Source organism: Pan paniscus, chromosome 7, assembly GCF_029289425.2.
Source record: "Pan paniscus chromosome 7, NHGRI_mPanPan1-v2.0_pri, whole genome shotgun sequence".
Taxonomy (NCBI): Eukaryota; Metazoa; Chordata; class Mammalia; order Primates; family Hominidae; genus Pan; species Pan paniscus.
The window spans coordinates 127,912,135-127,934,967 of NC_073256.2; the positions used below are offsets into that span (position 1 = coordinate 127,912,135).

A 22,833-nucleotide genomic window follows, 5' to 3' on the forward strand; every position below is an offset into this window, starting at 1 on the left:
GAAGGATAAGTGTAGAGGAGATTATGAGGTGCTAGAAGAGCAAGGTTTGGCTACCAACCCATGATTTGGGTGGTAGGGAGAGGGTTAAGGACATCACCTGATGACAGCAACTTCCAAATAGATTTGTATACCAGTAAATATTAACCAAACTAAATGAAAGGATCAAGTGCTTCAGGAAGAATGAGCCAGATCATAAGGACCTTGTAAGTTACATTTATTACTTTTGTAATTTAACTAAAAGGCACATCAATTGAAGTATTTAAAGCTCAAGAAGACATGGGAATATCTTATTAAAATTGTGTAGGCTACAGTATAGAAAAGAAATAAGAGGTAGCCTACCTTGATGGCAACAGGATGTTTTGAGAAGCTGTGAATGTTTTGAAAGGTGATAGTTGTCTGAATTTGGATAAGCAAAGGAGATAGAGAAAAGTGAACAAATTTAAATGATAAATAGGCTTTAGAATTGACAACACATCGTGATTTAGTAGATATGTGTAGGATCGAGAGGCCATATAGGAGAATAGGATGGAGTAGAATATGCCCCAGCTTTGGAGCTAAATCCACTATAAAGATAGTCTTACTATCTTTAGTAGTTCTTGAGTTATTGAGACAAAATAGATTGAGAAAAGGGAAATAATGAATTGCTTTTTCTGCGTATTTAAGTTGGTCTGCTGTGTAGGTGTTCTCTGTGGGACTAGATTATGTGGGTTTAACAATCCAGTGCTGTCATTTACTGTGAATTTTAGGTGTGTTATTTAAGCTTTCCATAATCAAGTATGGATATCAGTAGAAACAAAAGCATAGGGTTACTGTGATTGTTCAAAGAAAAAATAGAGTGAAACATTCAGATTAGGGCCAGGTACATAATAAGCACTCAATAATTTTACATATTGTATCATTATTAGATACATATGAAATATTCAAGAAGACATTCCAGAAATGAGACCGACTACACAGATTTTATGTGAACAGTGTTTTGGCTTGGAGGTATAGATTCAGGAATTATCAGAACACAGTTATTTGAATGACAAAATAACAGCACTTCTAGAAGCATGAAATAAAATAGAGACAAAAGAGAAATGGATCTTTGCTGGCAGATTAAAAATGGGCAATTAGAAAGCTAGGAGAAAAAGAGAATATATTATAACAGCATCAATGAAGAAATCTGTCAAAATGGATATACTTCAAAAATAAAATCCTATATGTGACAAATGAAAATGGGCTGGAGAAAATCAAGGAGTCAAGGTAGATTTCAAGATGTTGTACAACCTGGTAAATGACAGTGCTATTTCTAAGGTTGGAGGAAAGATGAGGTTTGAGGTGGGAAAAATTAGGCATCACCAGTAAATGTCAATATAAAAGAGGATTTGATCACTTTTAGTTTTAAAAATGGAGAAAAGAAATAGGATATAACCAAGAAAAATATGCATGAGTGAGGATGAATTAGGAAAACGCAGAGAACATGTCACTGGAGCCAAAGGAAGAAGGAGGAAGAGTTACAGAGTAACAAATAATGTTGAAGATGAAGACCTTGGCATAGGCCACCAGCAGCAGAGGGAACCAGGTAGGACCAGAGCCAAGCCAAGGTGGCTTAATCTCATGTTCAAAGTTCCCAGAAGGAATGTCTATATGTGTGATACAAAGTGATAAAATTAAATTCTGCTGGTTAAAATCAAAACCTAAAGTAAGACAAACACTAAAACACACGATGTAATGAAGCCTAGCATAATGTTTTTTGAACAGTCTTGTTCTTGATCAAAAAGCATAATGAGTATGATCTGTGACAAACTCTCTGGGTCATATATACTTATTTGTATAAGCAGGTTATTCTCTTCAAATATCAGCTCCCTTAGCTATAAAATAAACCATACTCCATTATGTCAAAATTTGAGTGCTTTTTTTTTTGTATCAAAGAAATTCTGCTTTTAAACCATGTAAAATACATCAGATGTCCTGATTACAACTGATTAATGAGTATTGCACAGTATGTATACTGATTTATCTACTGATTATCACTTAAAATATATATGTTTAAATGCACCTAAAACCTAAACACCAACAACTAAAAAACAGGTTCTCAGTTAGGGTGTAAGTGGAAAGCACTTTCGGCCAGGTGTGGGAGCTCACGCCTGTCCCAGCACTTTGGAAGGCCGAGGCTGGTGGATCACCTGAGGTCAGGAGTTTGAGACTAGCCTGACCAACATGGGAAAGCCTGTCTCTACTAACAATACAAAATTAGCTGGGCATGGTGGCGCATGCCTGTAATCCCAGCTACTCGGGAGGCTGAGGCAGAAGAATCTCCTGAAGCCAGGAGGTGGAGGTTGCAGTGAGCTGAGATGGCACCATTGCACTCCAGCCTGGGCAACAAGAGGGAAACTCCATCTCAAAATCAAATCAAATAAAACAAACACTTTTTTTTCTACATTTGTCAACACTTAGATTCTTAGTCACCAGTTTTTGACAGACTAAACAAGATAAGCTATAAGAGTCATGACCTGAGCTGGTATCATGAAACATTTTTGAAAAGCATTTTCCACTGAAGACCCACACATTTTTATTTCTTCTGATGAGTTTTCGCCCTTGAATTAGAAAACTGATAATTTTACTATGATGCTTTGACAATTTATTACTACTATTACTTCTATTTTCATCATCTTTTTGTACTTTTCAGACTTAGAAACGTGAACATTTTATGTTTCTGCTGTTATATGAAATATTGTCAGCTAATATTTTAGTCTTATTTATCTTTGTTTTGTTAATCAGTCATAGGCCAATTTTCTGCAAAATTGATTTTCGTCTGTCTCTTGGTATAACACAATATTGTTGATCATGCAGTTTTCTCAATTAGACATGCTGTGCATCTCTATCCCGCTGCGTTTCACCTCATTTGTATACACTTAAAATTTTAGAGATAACTATTAATCAAAACACAGTTATTTTGCTTTCAGTAGCAAACAAGAAATGAGACCATGTTGCTATGATTTTTCTCCAACTAGAGTTGAAGAAATGGTCAGACCATTTTTATTAACACTAGTGTATATACCATAACTATAATATATTGTTTACTTAGTGACCACAGCTATTTCCCTTATAAAATAAAAGATATTCATCATTCAGATACCATAACTTTGTTAAATGTTTTCTCTTCATGTATGTTTTTGTCAAAAACACTTATGATATATGAGAGTAAATCTAAGAAAGTAGTTTATAAAACATATTTTATCTTACTAAATTCTGAATATAGTATGTTTCTATTCTATAGCTATTGCATTATAAGATTATGACATAAAAGTCAAACAAAGACAGCTGGGATCTAATTAAACTACAGAGCATCTGCACAGTAAAAGAAAGTATCAACAGAGCACATAGACAACCTACAGAATGGAAGAAAGAAGATACTTGCAAACTATGCAGCTGACAAAGGCCTACTATCCAGAATCTATAGGAAACTTAAACAAATCAACAAGCAAAAAACAAACAACCTTATTAATAAAATGCACAAAACTTTTCAAAAGAGAACATAAAATTGGGCAAGAAACATGTAAAAAATGCTCAGCTTCACGAGTCATCAGAGAAATTCAAATCAAAACCACAGTGAGATACTATCTCATAGCAGTCAGAAAGTCTTTTACTAAATAGTCAAAAAACAGCAGGTGCTAGTGAGGCTGCAGAGAAAAGGAATGCTTATAAACTGTTGTTTGGAATGTAAATTAGTCCAGCCACTGTGGAAAGTAGTCTGGACTTTTTTCAAAAAAATTAAGACAGAACAACCATTTGACCGAGCAATCCCATTACTGTAGACATATCCAAAAGAAAATATGTTATTCTACCAAAAAGACATGCACTCATATGTTCATTGCTGCACTATTCACAATTTCAGACATTTGGAATCACTCCAGGTACCTATCAATAGTAGATTGGATAAAGGAACTGTGATACATACATACCATGGGATACTATGAAGCCATCAAAAAGAATAAAATAATATCCTTTGCAACATGAGTGGAGTTGTAGGCCATTATCCTAAGTAAATTAACACAGGAACAGAAAAATCCAATACTTCATAGTCTCACTTGTAAATGGGAGCTAGGCATTGAACAAACATATATGTATACATAAATACAGAAACAATAGAGACTACTAGAGGGTGAAGGGAGGGGGTAGGTTAAAAAACTACCCATTAGGTAGTATGCTAACTATCCTGGTGATGGGATTTGTACTGCAAACCTCAGCATCATGCAAATTCCCATGCAGCAAATCTGCACATATACTTTCTATATTTAAAATATAAGTTGAACTTTTTAAAAAAGGTAAATGGAAATATAATAAGCAATTTCAGTGGCTTGACACAAAGTAATAGATTGTTGGACTTTATTGTACTCCAAAAATGCATTTATTATGTTCTTCATGATAATGAAAAAAGAATTGAAGGAGATCTATTAATTATAAGATGCTTTAAGGAAATAAAACCATAATATAGTAACATACTTGGTATTTCCTCAAATGAATCAACTCTTTAAAACTATTAGAAAATTAGAAAACTTTAAATTTGACTGTGTAGTTGGTGGTATTATTAGATTGTTCTCATCTACAAACAGGTAGTAAACATTAGGGCTCTCCTATTAAAAGGATGCCTTTCTTAAAAAATACATCTTTGATTAATTATTTTTGGATGTACGGATAAAAATCTGAGTTTTCCCAAAAATAATTCTCTATGAGTAACATAACTGTGGATACAAATGAAATAAAACAGTCATTTGTTGATAATTACTTGTTGAAGCTGCTGATGCATTCACAGCCTTTATTATACTTTTCTTCTTTTTACTATATTTTTGAAAATTTCCATTATAGTTGATTTCAAAATCTTTCCTTAAATCTACAATTTTATTTTTGAAATGTTTTCCAATGTTAGGTGAGGAATAAGAGAACCATACTGACAACAGCATATAAGGGTAATTATTTTCCCAGTATGATTTAATCAGTGAAACAGAAATAATAACTATCAGATGAATGTATTATAAAAGTAATGTATTAGAAATGAAAATATTAGATTTTCATAATTGTGATCAGAATAATTGTGCACTTGTGACACATGATAGATCCACAAAAATATTATTGGAATTAACTACATAACTTAGGAAACAAATACATGCTAAACAACCAATCAGAAGGAAAAAGATATGCTATCTGTTGATAATATTATCACAAATACTAGTATTTGTGAAAGTTAATTTTTGATAAATTAAAATAAACAAAAAAGATAAGAATACAAATTGCCATAATCCCGGAATCCAGAAATACTTATTCCTAATATTTTGATTAATGTATTTTCACATTTTTCAACTTTTTCCATACTTTTACTGTTTTGTTGCATAATCACAATAATGTACATGTATGCCTACTTTTAACAGTTAAAATTATAAAGTAAGTTATAAAATAAATATTTGCTTATGCCAGTTTTGTAGGTTTGAATTCTATGTGCCATAACATTTCACAGAGCCTTTTTTAGATATTGATATTATCGTGTATGCATAATATGTTCCTTTTGACCAAATATATAATTATTTTCAAACACTTGAAAATTTATTCATTAATTTTCATTGCAATAGTTAATTTGATAAAAATGTCAAATCTCTTGGAAAATAATGTGATATTATTATACTGATAATTTGGTCATACTATTGTCAAGAAAAATATTTAAGATGAGACTATCTAGTTGAATACAACTATATTTAAATTCAGACCTGTAAATCCCAGTGCTTTGGGAGGTATAGGCAGGAGAATCCCTTGAAGCCAGGAGCCCGAGGCCAGCCGGGGCAGCACAGCAAAAGCCTGTCTGTTAAATTTTTTTTAAAATTAGCCAGTTGTAGTGGTGCATGCCTGTAGTCCCAGGTATTTGGGAGGCTAAGGTAGGAGGATTGCTTGACACCAGGAGTTTGAGGTAGCAGTAAGCTACGATATCACCACTGCACTCCAGCCTGGGAGAGAGGAAAGGAGTTCATTAAACTACTTAAATACTTAGGGAGAGAGGAAAGGAGTTTATTAAACTACTTAAATACTTAGGGACCCTGTCTCTAAAAATTAAGTAAATTAATGAAGCCTATTTGTCTACCATTTAATAATTCAGTATTTTTATGACATCTTATTTGTGGACTTTTTTCCTAGTGACATATTATTTAGAGTCAATTGATTTAACAGATGCAAAAAAAGGATTATTGAAGAAAAATTAGTTTTTTGTCACATCGGAAACAAATTCTTGTATCATTTTCTTATACAATTTGGTGAAAATTAATTATTGAACATGAGATAAAAACCAACTCTAGCACAGTTTAAATTAGTCAATTCTAAATTCTACCTCTAGCCTGCTGGATATTAACCTTTCTATGATACAGGTACTTCCATAGGTATGTGATTTTCATTTTATCTGCCTTCTGCCTACAGTTGAATTGTACGCTAACCTTCCCTTATTCTCATGTCAAGGTGATAACATTGTTCCAGATAGGTTTGGGTTACATAATGTGGTGGTTAATTTTGTGTCAATTTGACCAGATCACAGAGTACACAGATATTTGGTCAAATATTACTCTGGGCTTTTCTGTTAGAGTGTTTGTTTTTGGATAAGATTAACATTTAAATGAATATACTGAGTAAAGCAGATTGCCCCCTTAATATTGGTGAGTCTGATTTGATTGGTTGGAGGCCTAAATAGAAGAGAAAGGCCAATCCCTGCCTCCCACCAGCCAACTAAAAGAGAACTCTTCTTGCCTGATGGGCTTTGAACTGGAACACTTGTTTTTTTCACACTAGAACTGAAACATTGACTATTCCTGGGTCTCCAGGCTGCCAGTCTTTGGACTAGAATGGCACCATCAATTCTCCAGGTTGCTGACTTATCCTGAAGATCTTGGGACTTGCCTGCCTTCATGATCACATGGGCTAATTCCTTATAATTTATCATTCAATTATCTATCTATCCATCTATCCATCTATGTATTTATTTACAAAGCAATATACAAATAATTGAAATTTACTGCTCAAATTCTGCATGTATTCTGAGAAAAGGTGGATGCAATAAAGAAACTGTAATAGTGTGTGGGTTACCCAGAGTGAGACACAGTCAGAAATGTTTTCTATAAAAATTAAATCTACATAATCAGAAACCCATATGTGTGTACTCCATAGATTATTAATATGAATTCTTTCAATCATTTACATATTCATTGTTAAAATACTTTGTATTGATTACTACATTACTCAGCTTCTGTTAAGTATTAAATGATCATCCCCAAAAATCAGACATATGCAACATTAGGCATTTATTCCTTGTTCTTGGGTTTCCCTGTTGGTTTGGGCAGTTTGGCCACATTTCAGCTCCATACATAGCTGCCAAGAGCATGTTCTTATAGAAGATGTGAAGAGGGCACAAAGGATTCATCCTCTCCCTAAATGTCATAGATAGGTAGGTAGGTAGATAGATAGATAGATAGATAGATAGATAGATAGATAGATAGATAGATAGATAGATAAAAATTATAGATAAATAATATATAGGGGTTCCATGTAACTTGTCGAGTGAGGTCTAAAATTAAATATGTGCTGCCTTGACATTTGGTAAAATGAGGAGGGCCTCAAATGACTTAATTGGCAAGATATCTGCCTGCTCTGCTCTTGCAGATGACACCTAGTCAAAGAAACCTCCTTATCTCAGAGAACAGGTATACTTTCTGCTTATCTCTGAGTGGTGGGTTTCAGTTTCCTGTTAGCCTTCAGAATTATGCAAACAACATAAGGACTTCCCCACAAGGAAACCAAAAGTCGCTCTACTCTAGATTCTACAAAGCCTGCCTCCCACAGTACCTGGTTGTTCATTCCATTCCCAAATGCAACTGCCAAATATGGCATGGGTTGTCCTCTTCCACTGGACTGTGAGTGTAAGTGACTAATGAACTGCTGTCCATTTCATCTGTCCAGTGTTAAGAGTCATGTGTTCAGCCATCTTCATGATCCTAAGGCAGGAATTCCTCCCTTATTAATGGGGTTAATAGGACACAATAAAAATATAACATATGAAAAATAGGTAAAAGCATGAATTGAAATGCTTAGGCATTCAGGGCCTTTTCTAGATTTTGTTCTGACAGTGCACATGTTGCAGCATATTCATGAACAATATTAACATGAGGCAAGTAACAGAGAGAAACAGATCCGAAGGTTTATAATTTCAGTTATTGCATTTTAAAATAATAATATACCTCAACATTGCTTCTCACCATTCCCCCTTAAATTCTCCCACCTGCCCTAGTTCTCTTTTTGAGGGAATAAGTCCATACTTTTTCCTGTAATAAAATTATAAAAGCTAATAATATTTCTAATGTGTATTTAAACAATGGTTCGGAGCCAGTTTATTCAAAAATCACATGTTGACTAACTTAACCATAGTTTTGGAAAGTATGCAATTTTTTATCATCTGGCAAAGAAACCTGTCTTCATTAATTTTGACATTAATAATGATTTTTAGTAAAACTTCTCTGAGTTGTAAGCTAGAAAATGATGGACCACTTGAGGCTCTATTATATATATATATATATATATATATATATATATATATATATATATATATACTTTTTTAACCTAGTAACTCAAATAGTATTTAATGTGTTATAATGCACATAGAATTTATCTAGAGCTGGTATAAATAGCAAGGTACAAATATGATTTATCATGTTTCCATATCATTTTAAGTATTTTTTGGCTATCATGAATATTTATAAATAAGTGAAAAGATTATTATTATTTGCAACTCTGTTCAAGTTTCACTGTTGAAAAGCTGAGACTGTATAAACATGTCTAAAAGCTGTACTATTCCAAAATCTTGTAGATGCAAAGTTATTTTATTTAAAAAAGTATATATAAAGAGTTATCCTGAACTTCAGACTTCTGTATCAGTATATCATCTAGAATTCTATTAGTGTTTCCATTTTGGTCTAAAGCATCATTATCTCTTTCCAGTATTGTTTCAGTAGCCTCCTAAACTGATCTCACTACATCTTCTCTATACTCCCTAGAAACTGTTCTTCATCCTGCTGCTATCTTAATTTCCTTTTGAATGTGCATAATTTTGTGGCACTCTTCTAATCAAAATTATCCAATAACCTCCTATCTCAGAGAGAAAAACAAAGTTTATGTATATATATGTGGTTTTCAAATTTGACTCTACATTCAGTCATCAGGGATTTTTAAATTTGTTATGGCTAAACCTTAGCCCAGATCAACTGAATCAGAATTTGTGGAGTTGGTAACCAAGCAATGGTACTTTCATAGTGATCTTAATGGGCAACTGGGGCTGATAACCACTGACAATTGTGTTCTAGCTCCTACTACTCTATAACTTTATCTAGCACATTCTTTCTTGCCAACTCTACTGCAGTCACATGGCCTGGTGGATATTCCTCAAACTGCTACTGCCATTAGATAAAGAAGGATCTCCTTTTCTGAGCTGGATATTTTAAATGGTTCTAGTCGGCCTTCCTGTAGCAATGCTCTTCCCCTAAATGGGAGTCTGTGGAGACAGAGAATGTACCAATGCACATACCAATTCTAGAATATGCTACAAACACCTGGAATCCCATGATTCCCTATCAAAAAGATTCTAATCCCACCTCCAGGGCCTACACAAGCCTCTTCCCTGGACCATCTTCACAAGTGTGGTGGCCTGGAGTGGCCAAAGGCTGTGTTCATTGGGAAGTGAATAAGAGATTGGATATGCAAGGTAAATTCCCACAAACACATGTGACCCTTTGTGGTGTGATACAAAAGCTCAGGGTGGAAAAAGAAAAGAGGTGAACATCAGTCTGGTGTCCCACTTTGAGGGCTTGCCCTTCCCACAATGGTATATGCTCCTGTGTGGAATTTCAGAGTCCCAAATTCCAGGTCATTATAAAAGTGTAATTGTCAAATATAGATTATAATGATGTGTTCACTTGATTTATAGTTTTAAAGTATTTAAATATATGGTTTATAAACCTCTATTTGTACTTTGGTCCATGACCCTACAAATGTTAAGAACGGGCGATCTCGAACACGTGAAGCATGATATTGTCTTGAGGACTTTGCGCTTTTGTTCCCTCTGCTGGTACCTCCCAGAGTTCTTCATGGCATTGTATCCCACTTCAACTCTCTGTTTAAATATGATTTCGTCTATGAGGTCTCTTCTAACACTCTTGTTTTCAATGATAATTTGCCTCCTCTCCAAATTCTAACGTGTTCTGTTCTCTAAAGTTTGCAGTATATTTCTCCAAAAGCTTATCATTGTTGTGTCCTCTGGTGAAAATATTATCCCATGGAAACAAACACCTATATTTTGCAGAGCCCCAAATTCTAGGAATTTGAGAAAGAAAAGCAAAATGTCACGAGTGAATACAAGAGGTAATAGAAATGACTCTCATTTTCACCCTTTGATTTCTGGACAGTTAATTTTGAATAGGAGAAGAACATAAAAACTATATAGTGGTTTCTGATATGAAGCATATACCATATTATGAACGTCATTATTTCAGTCTGCAAGGTGTTTGCTGCCCAGCTGGTACCATAACTAAGTAGTCAGAAACAGCTAACCCATCATGCTCTCAGGCTACCTGCTTCAGTGTAGTGAGGGAAATGGTAAGACTCGTTATGTCAACAAGTGTGAGCTCATTGCCTAACCTTGTTTGTTATAAAATAACTTCCATGTTCAAAAGGAATGATATGAAGAATACTGAGGGGGTCATTAAGGTATTTGATAAGTCCATAGATGATGAGTTTGACTAAAGCATTTTGGATAGGAAAGTTAAATTAATAACCAGGGTATGTCTTCTAGAGAAGACAAAGCACTGCCCTTTTCACAATGAAAGCTGTTCAATGTAATCAGCATGCCAGTATCCCCCTGGGGAATGGCACAGTATTAGAACTTAGTATTGATCTCTGCTGTTGGCATGTTGGTCACTCACCCATAGTTAGCCAGATCAAGCTGGCTGTCAAAGCCCCATATTACTGAGCACAGCGTAACATCCATCCCTGCTGATATAACCACTAAGTTCCTATGCCCACTGGGCTACAACAGAGATATCTGGGCAGAGACTGATTTGCATCCACAGAACAGTTCCGCTTGTCCACATGGGTTTTAAGATTGCCATCTGCTGAAATGCTTTTTGGCTTTCCTTCATATGGAACACAAATATCATTATATTTTGTGCCCATTCAGAGGAAGTTTATCTACATAATTCTTCCCAGAATTCCTTGTCACCAGTTTCCCAATTGTGTTCATTCCACATCCCTGATCATCCAACCAGATAATTTGCCACTTGTCATGAATGACTTTAGACGATTACATCTGGCATTTTCTTCTTCTTGGTAAAATGAACAATCAGGTGTACTGCTCAAAATTCTGTCCACTGGACAGATTTTCCTTTATCATTATTTTTAAATGATTTTCCAGTATGAGGCTAAAACTTTGTAGCTCTCCACATTCAGGTAGTATCAACATATTATGTAGAATCATTTATAAATGGGCTAGAGTATTTGTTTCAGTCTAATGGACATAAGAAACCATATCAAGTATTGAAAGTGAGGAAGCAATTTAACAGGCATATGAACAATGGACATGTGGACCACTTTCTAAGATGTCTTATCTGAGCCTTCAGGACTTACTTGAACTCAATCTCATATATAACAATTTTGCTTGATGATGAAGTGCTGCTGTGCTCACCTAATTTTATGGTTCAGTCAGTCAGACAACAACCTTTTCATGATGTTCACATTATAAATTTGTTGTTAATGGTCAAGCATTCAGTCTCTACTCAGGCTCTGTAACATGCGCAGATCTTTATCTTAAATGAGAATAGTTATCCCTAGAGGGTGGTGTAATTTTGTTAAAATCTTTAGAGGTGCATTATGATTATCTGCACATGCCTGCCAAGTGCTCTGTACAGCATACCTGGTTGTCATAGAAATGTCAAGAAAAATTGGATCTGCTGAGTCATATGGTCCAAGTGGCAGAGCAGTTTGCAAGCAACCTGGACCTGCTGAAGAGCCTTTTCTTGATTGGAGCCACACTCCAAACTAGTAGCTTCTCAGGTTACTTGATAAAAGTTTTGGATTAGCAAGCCCAAGTGAGGTATTTGTCACTTAGTAAATCTAAAACTCTCAACAAACATCATGACTCTTAATTTAAGGAGGGGACAGTTGCAGCAACTTGTCTTTAATTGAGAAATTGTATCTTACATTGTCCCAGGCTGCTAAATCACTACAAAGCATGATGAAAAAAAAAAACTAACTAAACTAAAAATCCATGTAGTTGGCCTGTAAGCAATGAGAATAAATGAAATTTGAACTTGCATTTTTCTCTTACTGCTTTGAAGCCTCCAACTTTATAATGTGCATGACCTACAATAGAGTTGATGCACTTTACCATGGAACTTCAAAAGCACTTGGCCAAGTACTTGAAGATGCTGAAGACAGAGACCTAGTGGGAGCGCCAGGTGCTGCAGATCCAACTACTTCCTCATGCCAACAAGATAATCTGGCAGACTTGTACAATATGAGCCATCTGAAACCATACCTAACTTTACATGAAATTTCTGAGTTTAAACATGGGCTGCTGCTGCTTCACTTCCACCTTCTAAATCTTGCACAAATTTATTTTGTAGCCAACACTACACTAGAACCTTAAAGGAAAGGCAATTTGAAATTACATAATTCCAGTTTAGCTAAATTTATACAAGACAACATCACAGTAATTATTGCCATCTTAATTTCCTCTTTCTTTAATAGCCAGAATCTAGGTAATTATTTTGAAGTTATACTCATGTTTCAAAATTTAACAAGATGTGCTATGTCTTTTGCAACTGTAACTCAATTATTGACACCAAACCCTTCTTTCAAGGTAGTTAAGTGATAGCTCATCTAGACTTGTAAGTGCACCCAAGGTAACTTAAAGAATAATTCATACATATAAAAATCAGATCAAATTATTAAATATTTAAAAATTCTGACAAAATAATCATGAAGTATTTTATAATTTATCAAAATACATCGCTTTACACATTTCTTGGTGCATGAACCTCTTAAAAATGAATTTATAGTCTATGTCATTTTATCAGTTTATGGAATGTATTTCTACATTCTTTCAACACATCTATGAATTGACTACCAGATGCCTGGAACATGGTGCAGAGTTTATAATAGTAATCAAGGTAGGCAAGCCCCAATTGTAAAACAATTAGTATTCTGGAAGATAAAGGGGAGGGAGGATAGGAAAAACCAGGTAATAAAAAGTAAAAGTACTATACTATACCTCAAGTGAAGTTTTATGAGGTAAAGAAAACAGAGTACTGTGGGAGAGAAATATAAGTCTATCTAAAGGAAGTTACTTTTGTTAGATAAAATTTGAATTGGAAAAGCAATAACAAGAAGGTGATCACTGTAGGAAAATCTAAGGTAAGAGAGCTAAGATAAGAGTTCTCCAGCAAGATACTAAGGAAGGGGAGCAAGCTTGGCATGTTGCAGGAGAAAAATACAAACAAAAAACAATGGAGTGTCTGGAACATAATGAGAAAGGGAAGAGTGTTGCTGGATGAAGTCAGAAAAATAGCTGGACTCAGAATATGTAGCATTTTATAGGCTATTGTAAATAATCAATATTTATTATCTTTCACAGCCTTGAATTTTTGAAGTGTAAAGACCAGATGTTTTGCAGAATGCCCCTCTCATTGGGCTTATTTGATGTATCCTCATGATTAGATTTAGGTTATGCATAGGGATGCCAAGGAGGTAATATTGTGTCCTTCTTAGTGAATCATATCAAGAGTCATGATGTCTCCAACTTGCCATCAGATGGCTCCAAAAACAATCAGTGTAGTGGGGGAGGGAGAGGAGAAAGAAGGTTGGGAGGAGGAGAGAACAGAGAGGAGTGATAAAACAAATGGGTAGAAACATTTAAAAAAATTACCATTCATATATCCTTTGCTTAGGTATGAATGTTCTTTGTTCTATTCTTCTAAATTTTATGTAATTTTGAAATTATATCAAAATAAAAATGACCCAAAATAATAAATAAATAAATAATATTGATTATCTAAATGTGATATGGAGACAATTATTTTTAGTATAGGAATGGTATGATATAAATTACGTCTTAAAAATACCTTCTCTTTTATGAACAGAATAGACCCTTTAAAAGTGGTCATATGTAGAGACAGGGAAATTAATCAGGAGACCATAATGCTAGCCAATATAAGAAGTAATGGTGACTTCAACTGGATTTTATTCCTAAAGATAGAAAGAAGTGGCTCTCAGATATGTTGGAAATAGAAAAATAGGACTTATTAATGTACTGAATTTAGAGTTATATGAGGTAATAACCAATCAAGAACCTTCTTGGTTTCAATCATGAGCAAATGTGTAAAATGTGTTGCCATTTGCTGAGATTGAAAGCATGGATTAGGAAAAGTTTTAACAAGGAGTTTAAGGGGATGGAAATTATGAGCTATGTTTCGAAAATGTAAAATATGATATTACTATATAATACCCAAGTATAGATATGGATAATTTGAACAATATAAATATTTTGTGAGCCCAAAAAGTCAAATGTCATCAATTTCATATGGTTTCATCACCTAATATTATGTGGTTGTGTATATGAATCTGCAGTTCAGAGAAAAGCTCAGATTTAGAGAGAGATTTGGGAAGCATTGGAATATTGATGTTATTTAAAGCTATAAAACTGGATGTGATCACATAGAAAAAAATGTAAATAAAAAATGACTTTATAGGTGAGCTAACAATATGATATGTATAAATAGAAATTGAGGCTGAACACAGTGGCTCCTACCTGTGCCTTCCCCAAATTTTGGGAAGCCAGGGTGGGAGGATTACTTGAAGTCAGGAGTTCAAGACAAGCTTGGGTGACATAGGGAGATCCTGTCTCTACAACAAAGAAGAACAAACAAAAAAATTAGTCAGGTAGTCCTAGCTTGTAGGGAAGCTGATGTGGGAAGATTGCTAGAGTCCAGGAGTTGAAGGCTGCAATGAGCTATAATTGTTCCACTGCACTTCAGACTGGGTGATAGAGTGAGACACTATCTCAAGAAGAAAAGAATAGATTGAGAAAACAAGTATAACAGGAAAATTCAGAAAAAGCAGATGAAGTGATTAAAATTATTTGTACTTTCTTAAACAAAATATTAAAACTATTTTTCAGTTTGATCTTTTGGCATTGCTGTGTTTCATTCCCTGTCACATAAATAAGTAAATACAATTTTCTGAGTCACTGTGAGTCTGTAAAGTTGGCTCTTGATTTAATAAAGAATCTTAGCAAACCTTTTCAAATTTCACAACCCTAGGACTTACCTAACTGCAATATTCAATATTTTATATGCTGCTCCAACTTCTACCAACTGTCCTATAAACTACTAACAGTTTAAGATAGACTCAAAAAGAAATACACAACCATAATACTTTCTTATGTTTTATTGTGCAATAAATTTGACATAGATGTTCCAAACCCATATTTACTTGATAAATGGTGCAGTGTAAACTGATAATTTCCACCTTCTCTTCTCTTTTCATCAACAGATTGTTGACTTTTTTATCTTATATTCAGGAGCTCCATCAAGGACAAGTATATACTTGCTATATACATCAAAGCAGCATTTTTCAAATTCCTACTACTCAGTAGCAAAAACAGAAATGTAACAGGAAAATGAAAATAGCTTACTAGATGATATAAAATTGCTCCTAGGATAAATCTGGAGGACCAGGCTGAAAAAAAAAAAAAAAAGCAAGAACAAGGTAACTAACCAGTAGACAACAGACTACTGAAACAGACTGGCTAGATGCTACTCTGAATATTAATGTTTCTGGAAACAGCCCTGTCACCACTCAGGAATGCCACTCTTGGAAATGTGACTCTTTTGACTTGAATAACCTGAAATTTTCTTGAATAGCTTTCACTGTCCCTTAACATTCAATGCCTAAGAAAGAAACATGTGAATTCAAGCTCAACCCAAGTTTATATGTCTATGAGCTATTAGGGTGTGAATGTAGGATTGGGCCCTGCCTGCCCCAAGTTCCACCATCACACTAGGGATTCCTTCACAATTTAAAGGATATTTACATGATGGATAATTAACAAGTAGCAAATATCTACTGTAACCAAAATTATACATGCAATCTTCTTTTATTTAGAAAAAAAGATCCTATATGACATAATACAATTATTTATTGTACAACTGAAACAAATTTCATTTCCAAGGGAAAATTGCCTAAAATTTCAGTAATTTTTGCATCCAATTCTATGTTTGAATTCTCTAGAAAATACTTACTGCTTTTTACAGGAGGAAATTTGTTACAATATAAATATAAGTGCAAACACTAGCCAAGATTTAAAAATGGATAAAGGCTCTAGTTTTTGTGTTTATGACACATAATTTACAAATTACCTCCTCTATCACCCATTTCAAATTCTTCTGGCTTTGAGACAGCAATCTCAACCTGACAGGGTTATCTACCTAATTGTTTGATCCAAACTTACGTTAATGAAATATCTGTGACTTTGGTGTTCCTGCCTGTACAGATTACAATAACATTTAGGCCTCCGTCTGTTGTGCTAGTGGGTGCATTAGGGGCTCATCTGAATTCTATCCATATTCTTCCCTCCATTATGTAATATTTACCTATTTGGATGGTGAGGATTGATCATCCCAGTCAATATAAATATCCCGTTTTGACTTTTGACTTAATCATATGAAAAGCTACATTGGCCAGAGGCAATCTCATCTAAATCAAAGTGGCTCATCTTGGAAGCATTCTTCAGAGCCCAGACTTTCAAATGAACAAGGCTACAAATCATGGGGGATAAGAATACACTTTTTTCCCAAGTATGTATTTAGGTGTAATTCAACTTCTATCCTTTGTCTCCTACTGCATTCTGCTTATGGGAGGACATTTTTCAAAGATTGGTTGTTAGTTCAAAACACATTTTATAGTCTTCAGGACAACATTATAACTCTTCAAGTTTCAGGCTTATGTGTTGGGGAATGGAGGGAGATATATTAAATATTTAGAGCTCATCAAGTTGACTAGTGTTATGTAGTCCCTCTGGTTGCTTTGGACAGCAGGTGGAACAGAGGCTCTATAAATAACCAAGCAGTGACCAAAAGGAAATGTCATAGAATAATATAAGCTATGCTTATTTATAAAATGGCTTTAGGTGGATTTTTTCACCTAGAGCCCTGATGGGCTTATTAAAGGACACTTTTAAGAAATTTATTCTAGTTCTCAAATACTAAGTAATGTGGGCTTATCTTGATCATGTATATGGCTGCCTGCCTCTGAGATAACCTCCATTGGTCTCCACCTCCTAGTGTTGATACCATTGTACAGTCCATTCCCACCTTCTACTAGGGTTGATCTATGTGGCCAGTAGAATATGACAGATTGATGGTATGTTGCTTCTGTGATTGAGTTATAAAATATATTGTGACCTCCATCTGGGTCCCTCTTTTTGTTTTTGTAATTTCAATAGCTATAGGAGTACAAGTGGTTTTGGGTGACATGGATGAATTGTATAGTGATGAGGCCTGGGCTTTTAGAGTATCCATTACCAGAATAGAGTACATTGTACCTTATAGGTGATTTTTCATCCTTCATCCACCTCACACCTTCCCTCATTCTGAGTCTCCAATTTCTGTTATACCTCTCTGCATGCCTTTGTGTATCCATAGCTTAGCTCTGACTTCTAAGTAAGAACATGTAGTATTGCATATTCCATTTCTGAGTTACTTTGCTTAGGATAATGGCATCCAGTTCCATACAAGTTGCTGAAAAAAACTCTATTTTATTCTTGTTTATGACTGAGTATTTTTCCATGTTGTATATATACCACATTTTCTTTATCCACTCATCGGCTGATGACCATTTAGGTTGATTACACATCTTTGCAATTGTGAAATCTGCTGCAAGAAACATATGCATGCAGGTGTCTTTTTAAAATTGTGACTGCTTTTCTTTTGGGTACAAAACCAAAACTAATAAATGGGACCTAATTAAACTGAAAAGATTCTGCACAGCAAAGAAATATTGAATAAACAGTCTACAGAATTGGAAAAAAAATTGGCAAACTTTACATCCAACAAAGAACTAATATCCACTATCTACAAGGAAGTCAAACAAATCAACCAGAAAAAAAATCAAATAATCCCATTAAAAAGTGGGTAAATGATAACAACAGACATTTCTCAAAAGAAGATTTACAAATGGCCAACAAATATGAAAAAAATGCTCAATATCACTAATCATAAGGGAAATAAAAATTAAAACCTCAATGAGTTACCACCTTACTCCATTATGGGTACTGGGCATTATTAAAAAATCAAAAACAATAGATGTTGGTGTAGCTGTAGTGACAAGAGAATGTTTATACACTGTTGTGGGTATGTGAATTAGTATCTCACTTTTTTAAGTGACTTCTCAGGGAGAAGTCAGCTGCAAGGGAGCATAGCTTTATGTTGAGACTCATGTGATAATCAACTGGGACTTTCTGCCAGTGACCATACAAGTGAGCTACGTTGGAAGCAGATGCGTCACTCTCTGTCAACTTTCAGGTGACTGCACTTTGACTGACAGCTTTACTAAAATCTTGTAAAAGATCCTGAATCAGGATCAGCTATATAAACCACTACTGAATTTCTGATCTCAAAAACTATGTGAGATAATAAATGCTTGTTGTTTTAAGCTGCTATTAATAATTCTTAGAGCAATTTAAACAGGAATAGAAAATTTAGTCTGTTTAGAAGGTTGTCTTAAAAACATTAAAGAGCTATATTAATAACCGTTACTAGAAGCCCATAGTCCTTCTTATGATTTTGGACTATTGTCATAGAATCCTTGGGATGTCAGTTTAACATAAGATATAATTTTAGTACTACTCAACGGACATAATTAAATATCAAACCCATTAACCAAAGAAAGTGGGATACATTTTTTTCCGACAGAAATTTTGGTATGCCACAGCAAGAAAAACTTTAAAGCATAATTAAGATATCTTGGTGTAAACAGATGTTTTAGAAAACACACAGTAGGAAAATGAAAACACAGTGAAACAATTTTTGAAATTAAGATAATTGGTTAAAAATCGAGCTTCTTAGACAAATAAACAAGGAGTCCATCTTTCATGACAAACAAGAAGGCTCGCTTTGTGCTCAGCATTGCCGGCATGATTTATTATAAGGAGAATATTTTAGCCCTGTGGAATTACCTTCAATTGTACATCAGCTAGTTGAAGAACAGAGGATTAGAATGGCAGAAGGAGGAGTTTTAGAGAAGAAACTAAAAACACGTTTTTACAGCAGGCTTCTGGAAATGTAAGTGACAGTTTTTTTGCTTTTGTGTTTGTTTTTTCTCTATTCAAGTTATAAGCAATGCCTTGAAAATTTGGGGTTTAGACCTAATCTTGTTCAATAGTCCAGAGTATCAAAGGCTCAGGATCGACCCTATAAATGTAAGATAATTTATATGCAATTATAAATAATACTTGTTTACAGTCAGAAAGTTAGGAAAACAAAGTTTAATTCAAAAACTTTCTTGACGGGTTCAGACTTAACATCAGATAAATACCTTGCACTTTTCTCAGCTCAATTACAACAGGAATGTTATTCCATATTTCTTGTTAAGGATGATCTGCCAGATTGTGAGGCCAACCAACTCCTGCAGATGATTAGGGTCCAATAAATGCATGGACCAAAACTTATTGCAGAAGACTTAGATAAATTAACAGCAAAGGTTCCATAAAACAGACCTGGAATGAGTCTTAGAGGCAAATGATGGGTCAGAAATGTTAGATGATAAGGAGCATTTGCAGAGGGCTCTGGGACTAAGTCGCCAAGTAATTGACCTGGAAGATGAAGAAGCAGATCTCTGCAGAGCTATTCAGCTAAGTATGCAAGGCAGTTCCAGAAATTTATCTCAAGATATTCCATAGACCTCAGGGACAAATCTCACTTCAAAAGAGCTTTGGAAGGGAAGAGAAACCTATTTGAAAAGCAGCGGCAGCGGCAGCGGCAGCGGCAGCGGCAGGGGCAGGTAGATTCACCAGGACAAATTTCATATCCATGTGAAAGGCTGACCACAAGTTCAGGAGCATTTGGGAGTGATCTAGGTGATATGAGTGAATAAGCCATGTTTCAGGCAGCTGTGACCATGTCTTTAGAAACTGTTGGAAATAATTTGAAAACAGAAGGAAAAAATATCATTCAAAAATAATTTAGGCTGGATGTGGTGGCTTGCATCTGTAATACCGGCATTTTGGGAGGCCAAGGTGGAAGGATCGCTTGAGGCCAGGAGTTCGAGACCAGCCTGGCCAACATGGCGAAACCCCATCTCTACTAAAAATAGAAAAAAAATTAGCCAGTTGTGATGGTGCACACATGTAGTAATAGCTACTCGGGAGGTGGAGGCATGAGAATTGCTTGAACCCCAGGGACAGAGGTTGCAGTGAGCCGAGATCATGCCACTGCACTCCACTCTGGGTAACAGAGTGAGACTCTGTCTCAAAAGAACAAAAAATAAGTAAATAAATAATTTAAATACTCCTATTTTTCCAATATTATCCTGTGTGATTACAGCATAGGATTCCAACATTATACTGTAGGATAACACCACAGGTCCATTTTGGTAATGTGTCAAATATATGAGGAAATAAGACTTTTAGGTGGCTTGCAAACAAAATAATGAGAAAGTGGGAAAATGCATCAGTTGTAGGACTAAATAACGATCTTTCAAATATTAGCCAAAGAGGCATTCAGCAATTAAAGAAATTTAAAATATTTTTTTAAAAATTGAGCTTCTTTTCCTCACCATGATTAACTTAGGTACTTAACCAGGCCTTTCATATTCCTACCTAAGTACTGAATTATAACAAGAAGATGGTATAATCCATGGATTACTTAATTCCAATATAATTTTTAAAAATTTTCTATGAGTTGTGTTTTCTTCCAAAGTTAACAGTTGTATTCATTGCATCATAGAGAAGAAATATGATTTTCTGTATTTTTTTATTTTAATAATGAACACACAGATAGGTACCTCTATTGACACATACACTTGTGAGTATGTCCCTATTTATCTATGGGATTTACCACCTGATGAAGTTTTGTAATTATGGCAATTTAATTTGGTGCTTTTCTCTAATTAGGCCCACTGTAAAAACATTTTAAATTGAATTTAATTGTATTAATAACCTATGATTGTCACTGGACTACTATTATTTTAATAGTTGTCATCAACTCTCTTAAATACTTTTGGCAGAAATATATTTTTCCCAACACTGTGTGAAAGAAAAATCACCTGAAAAGCAGGATAAATTATAAAATGCCAACTCTTACAGTTTCTATTTTAAAGACATCTGAATAGTTATAAAGGACCACTTAGGAAAGATATAAATACATCTGTCTCTTTTTCTCCACTTATACCATGCAAATTAGCCCTGAATACCTGAAGACCCCTGGTTGAATTATGAAAAGTAGCTAAATCATTTACAGGCATGTATGTGTGTGTGCATGTGAATGCATGTGTATGAGTGGTGATAATGACATAAGAGCTGAGACACTGGAAAGTCTTTTGGAGGGGAATTTGTTGCACATTTTAGTGTGTATTTTAAAAATAAGACAATAGATAAGAGAAAATATTTGTAAGTAGCAGAGCTTCAGAATCCTTGACAAATCAAAAATATATAATAAGAAAAATGCATCAACAATGGCATACATATCTTGTCATTGATTGAGAGATCATATCAGTTGGTTGGACATTGGAAATAATGGAGAGAAATAAAATACTCTCAAGAATTTACAATGAACAGTAGAAGAGAGCACAATAGAATCCAGGTGCTTCCTCTTCCAAACTAGTCTTTGGCTATATACAGAGATGTGACAGTGGTTGGTAATTAGGTTAGATTGTATGCCTGGAAATGAGGACAATGCCCGTAAAACAAATACCTACTGTATTGTCATCATTCTACTTTCTGTGAAGGATAATATGGAGAAAACTAGAGACAAAATGGTTCCTATAACAGTATAATCATAGCAGTGGCTACCACCTGGCATTCAGAAATAATGGCTTCCTGCACCTAACTGCACCTACCATTTGCAAAGCTAATTCTGCATTCTTGTTAATGGAAATCCATACCTTGAGAGAAAATGCTAGGTATTGTAATTCATAATATTCTGCTATACTCCAACAGCACAAGATCATTTCAATTTCTGTTCACTCATCTGTCAAGGTTTTATAGGAACACATTTTTTAGCCATAACACCTGCATCTAGAATCTCACATGTGTTATGCAAAATATACTTAAGATTTTTGGTTTGTTGCACATGCACTCAAGATATGTGTCTTATGCTAAATAGTGATGACAACAGGTGTACCAAATCAGCCTGTTATGTTTGTGGAGCTCAAAACAAAATACTGCTGCATGTCTTTTGCATTTTAAAAACCTAACAAACACCATACTTCAAGATGATTAAATCTGGAAATCTATTTTTAAGTGTTCCTCTTCTCTCCTCTGCTTTCAACTCTGATGGAAGTCCTTCCTGCTCCCATTTCCATCTGTACTATCCCCTGCAGGTTCATGAATGAGAATAATTTCTACCTAAAAACACAATTAAAAATGAAAGAAAAAGCCTTATTTTGAGTTTTTCATAACTCTTGTTTGAATGACTAATAGTGGTTAGAATGCTGGAGTTATGTTAGGAGATTTAATGGTGTATTCAGTCACATTTAAATTTTTTCTTTTTTTTAACATTTTAT

At 34.6% G+C, this 22,833-nt stretch overlaps 1 protein-coding gene and 1 pseudogene across 6 annotated transcripts in view; both read left to right on the forward strand.

The window, feature by feature from the left end:
- Positions 1–22,833, forward strand: part of LOC117981491 (putative uncharacterized protein encoded by LINC00269) — a 920,685-nt gene that overhangs the window by 560,213 nt on the left and 337,639 nt on the right. The window lies entirely within an intron of this gene.
- LOC100968165 (ataxin-3-like) lies at positions 1,429–20,610 on the forward strand (annotated as a pseudogene).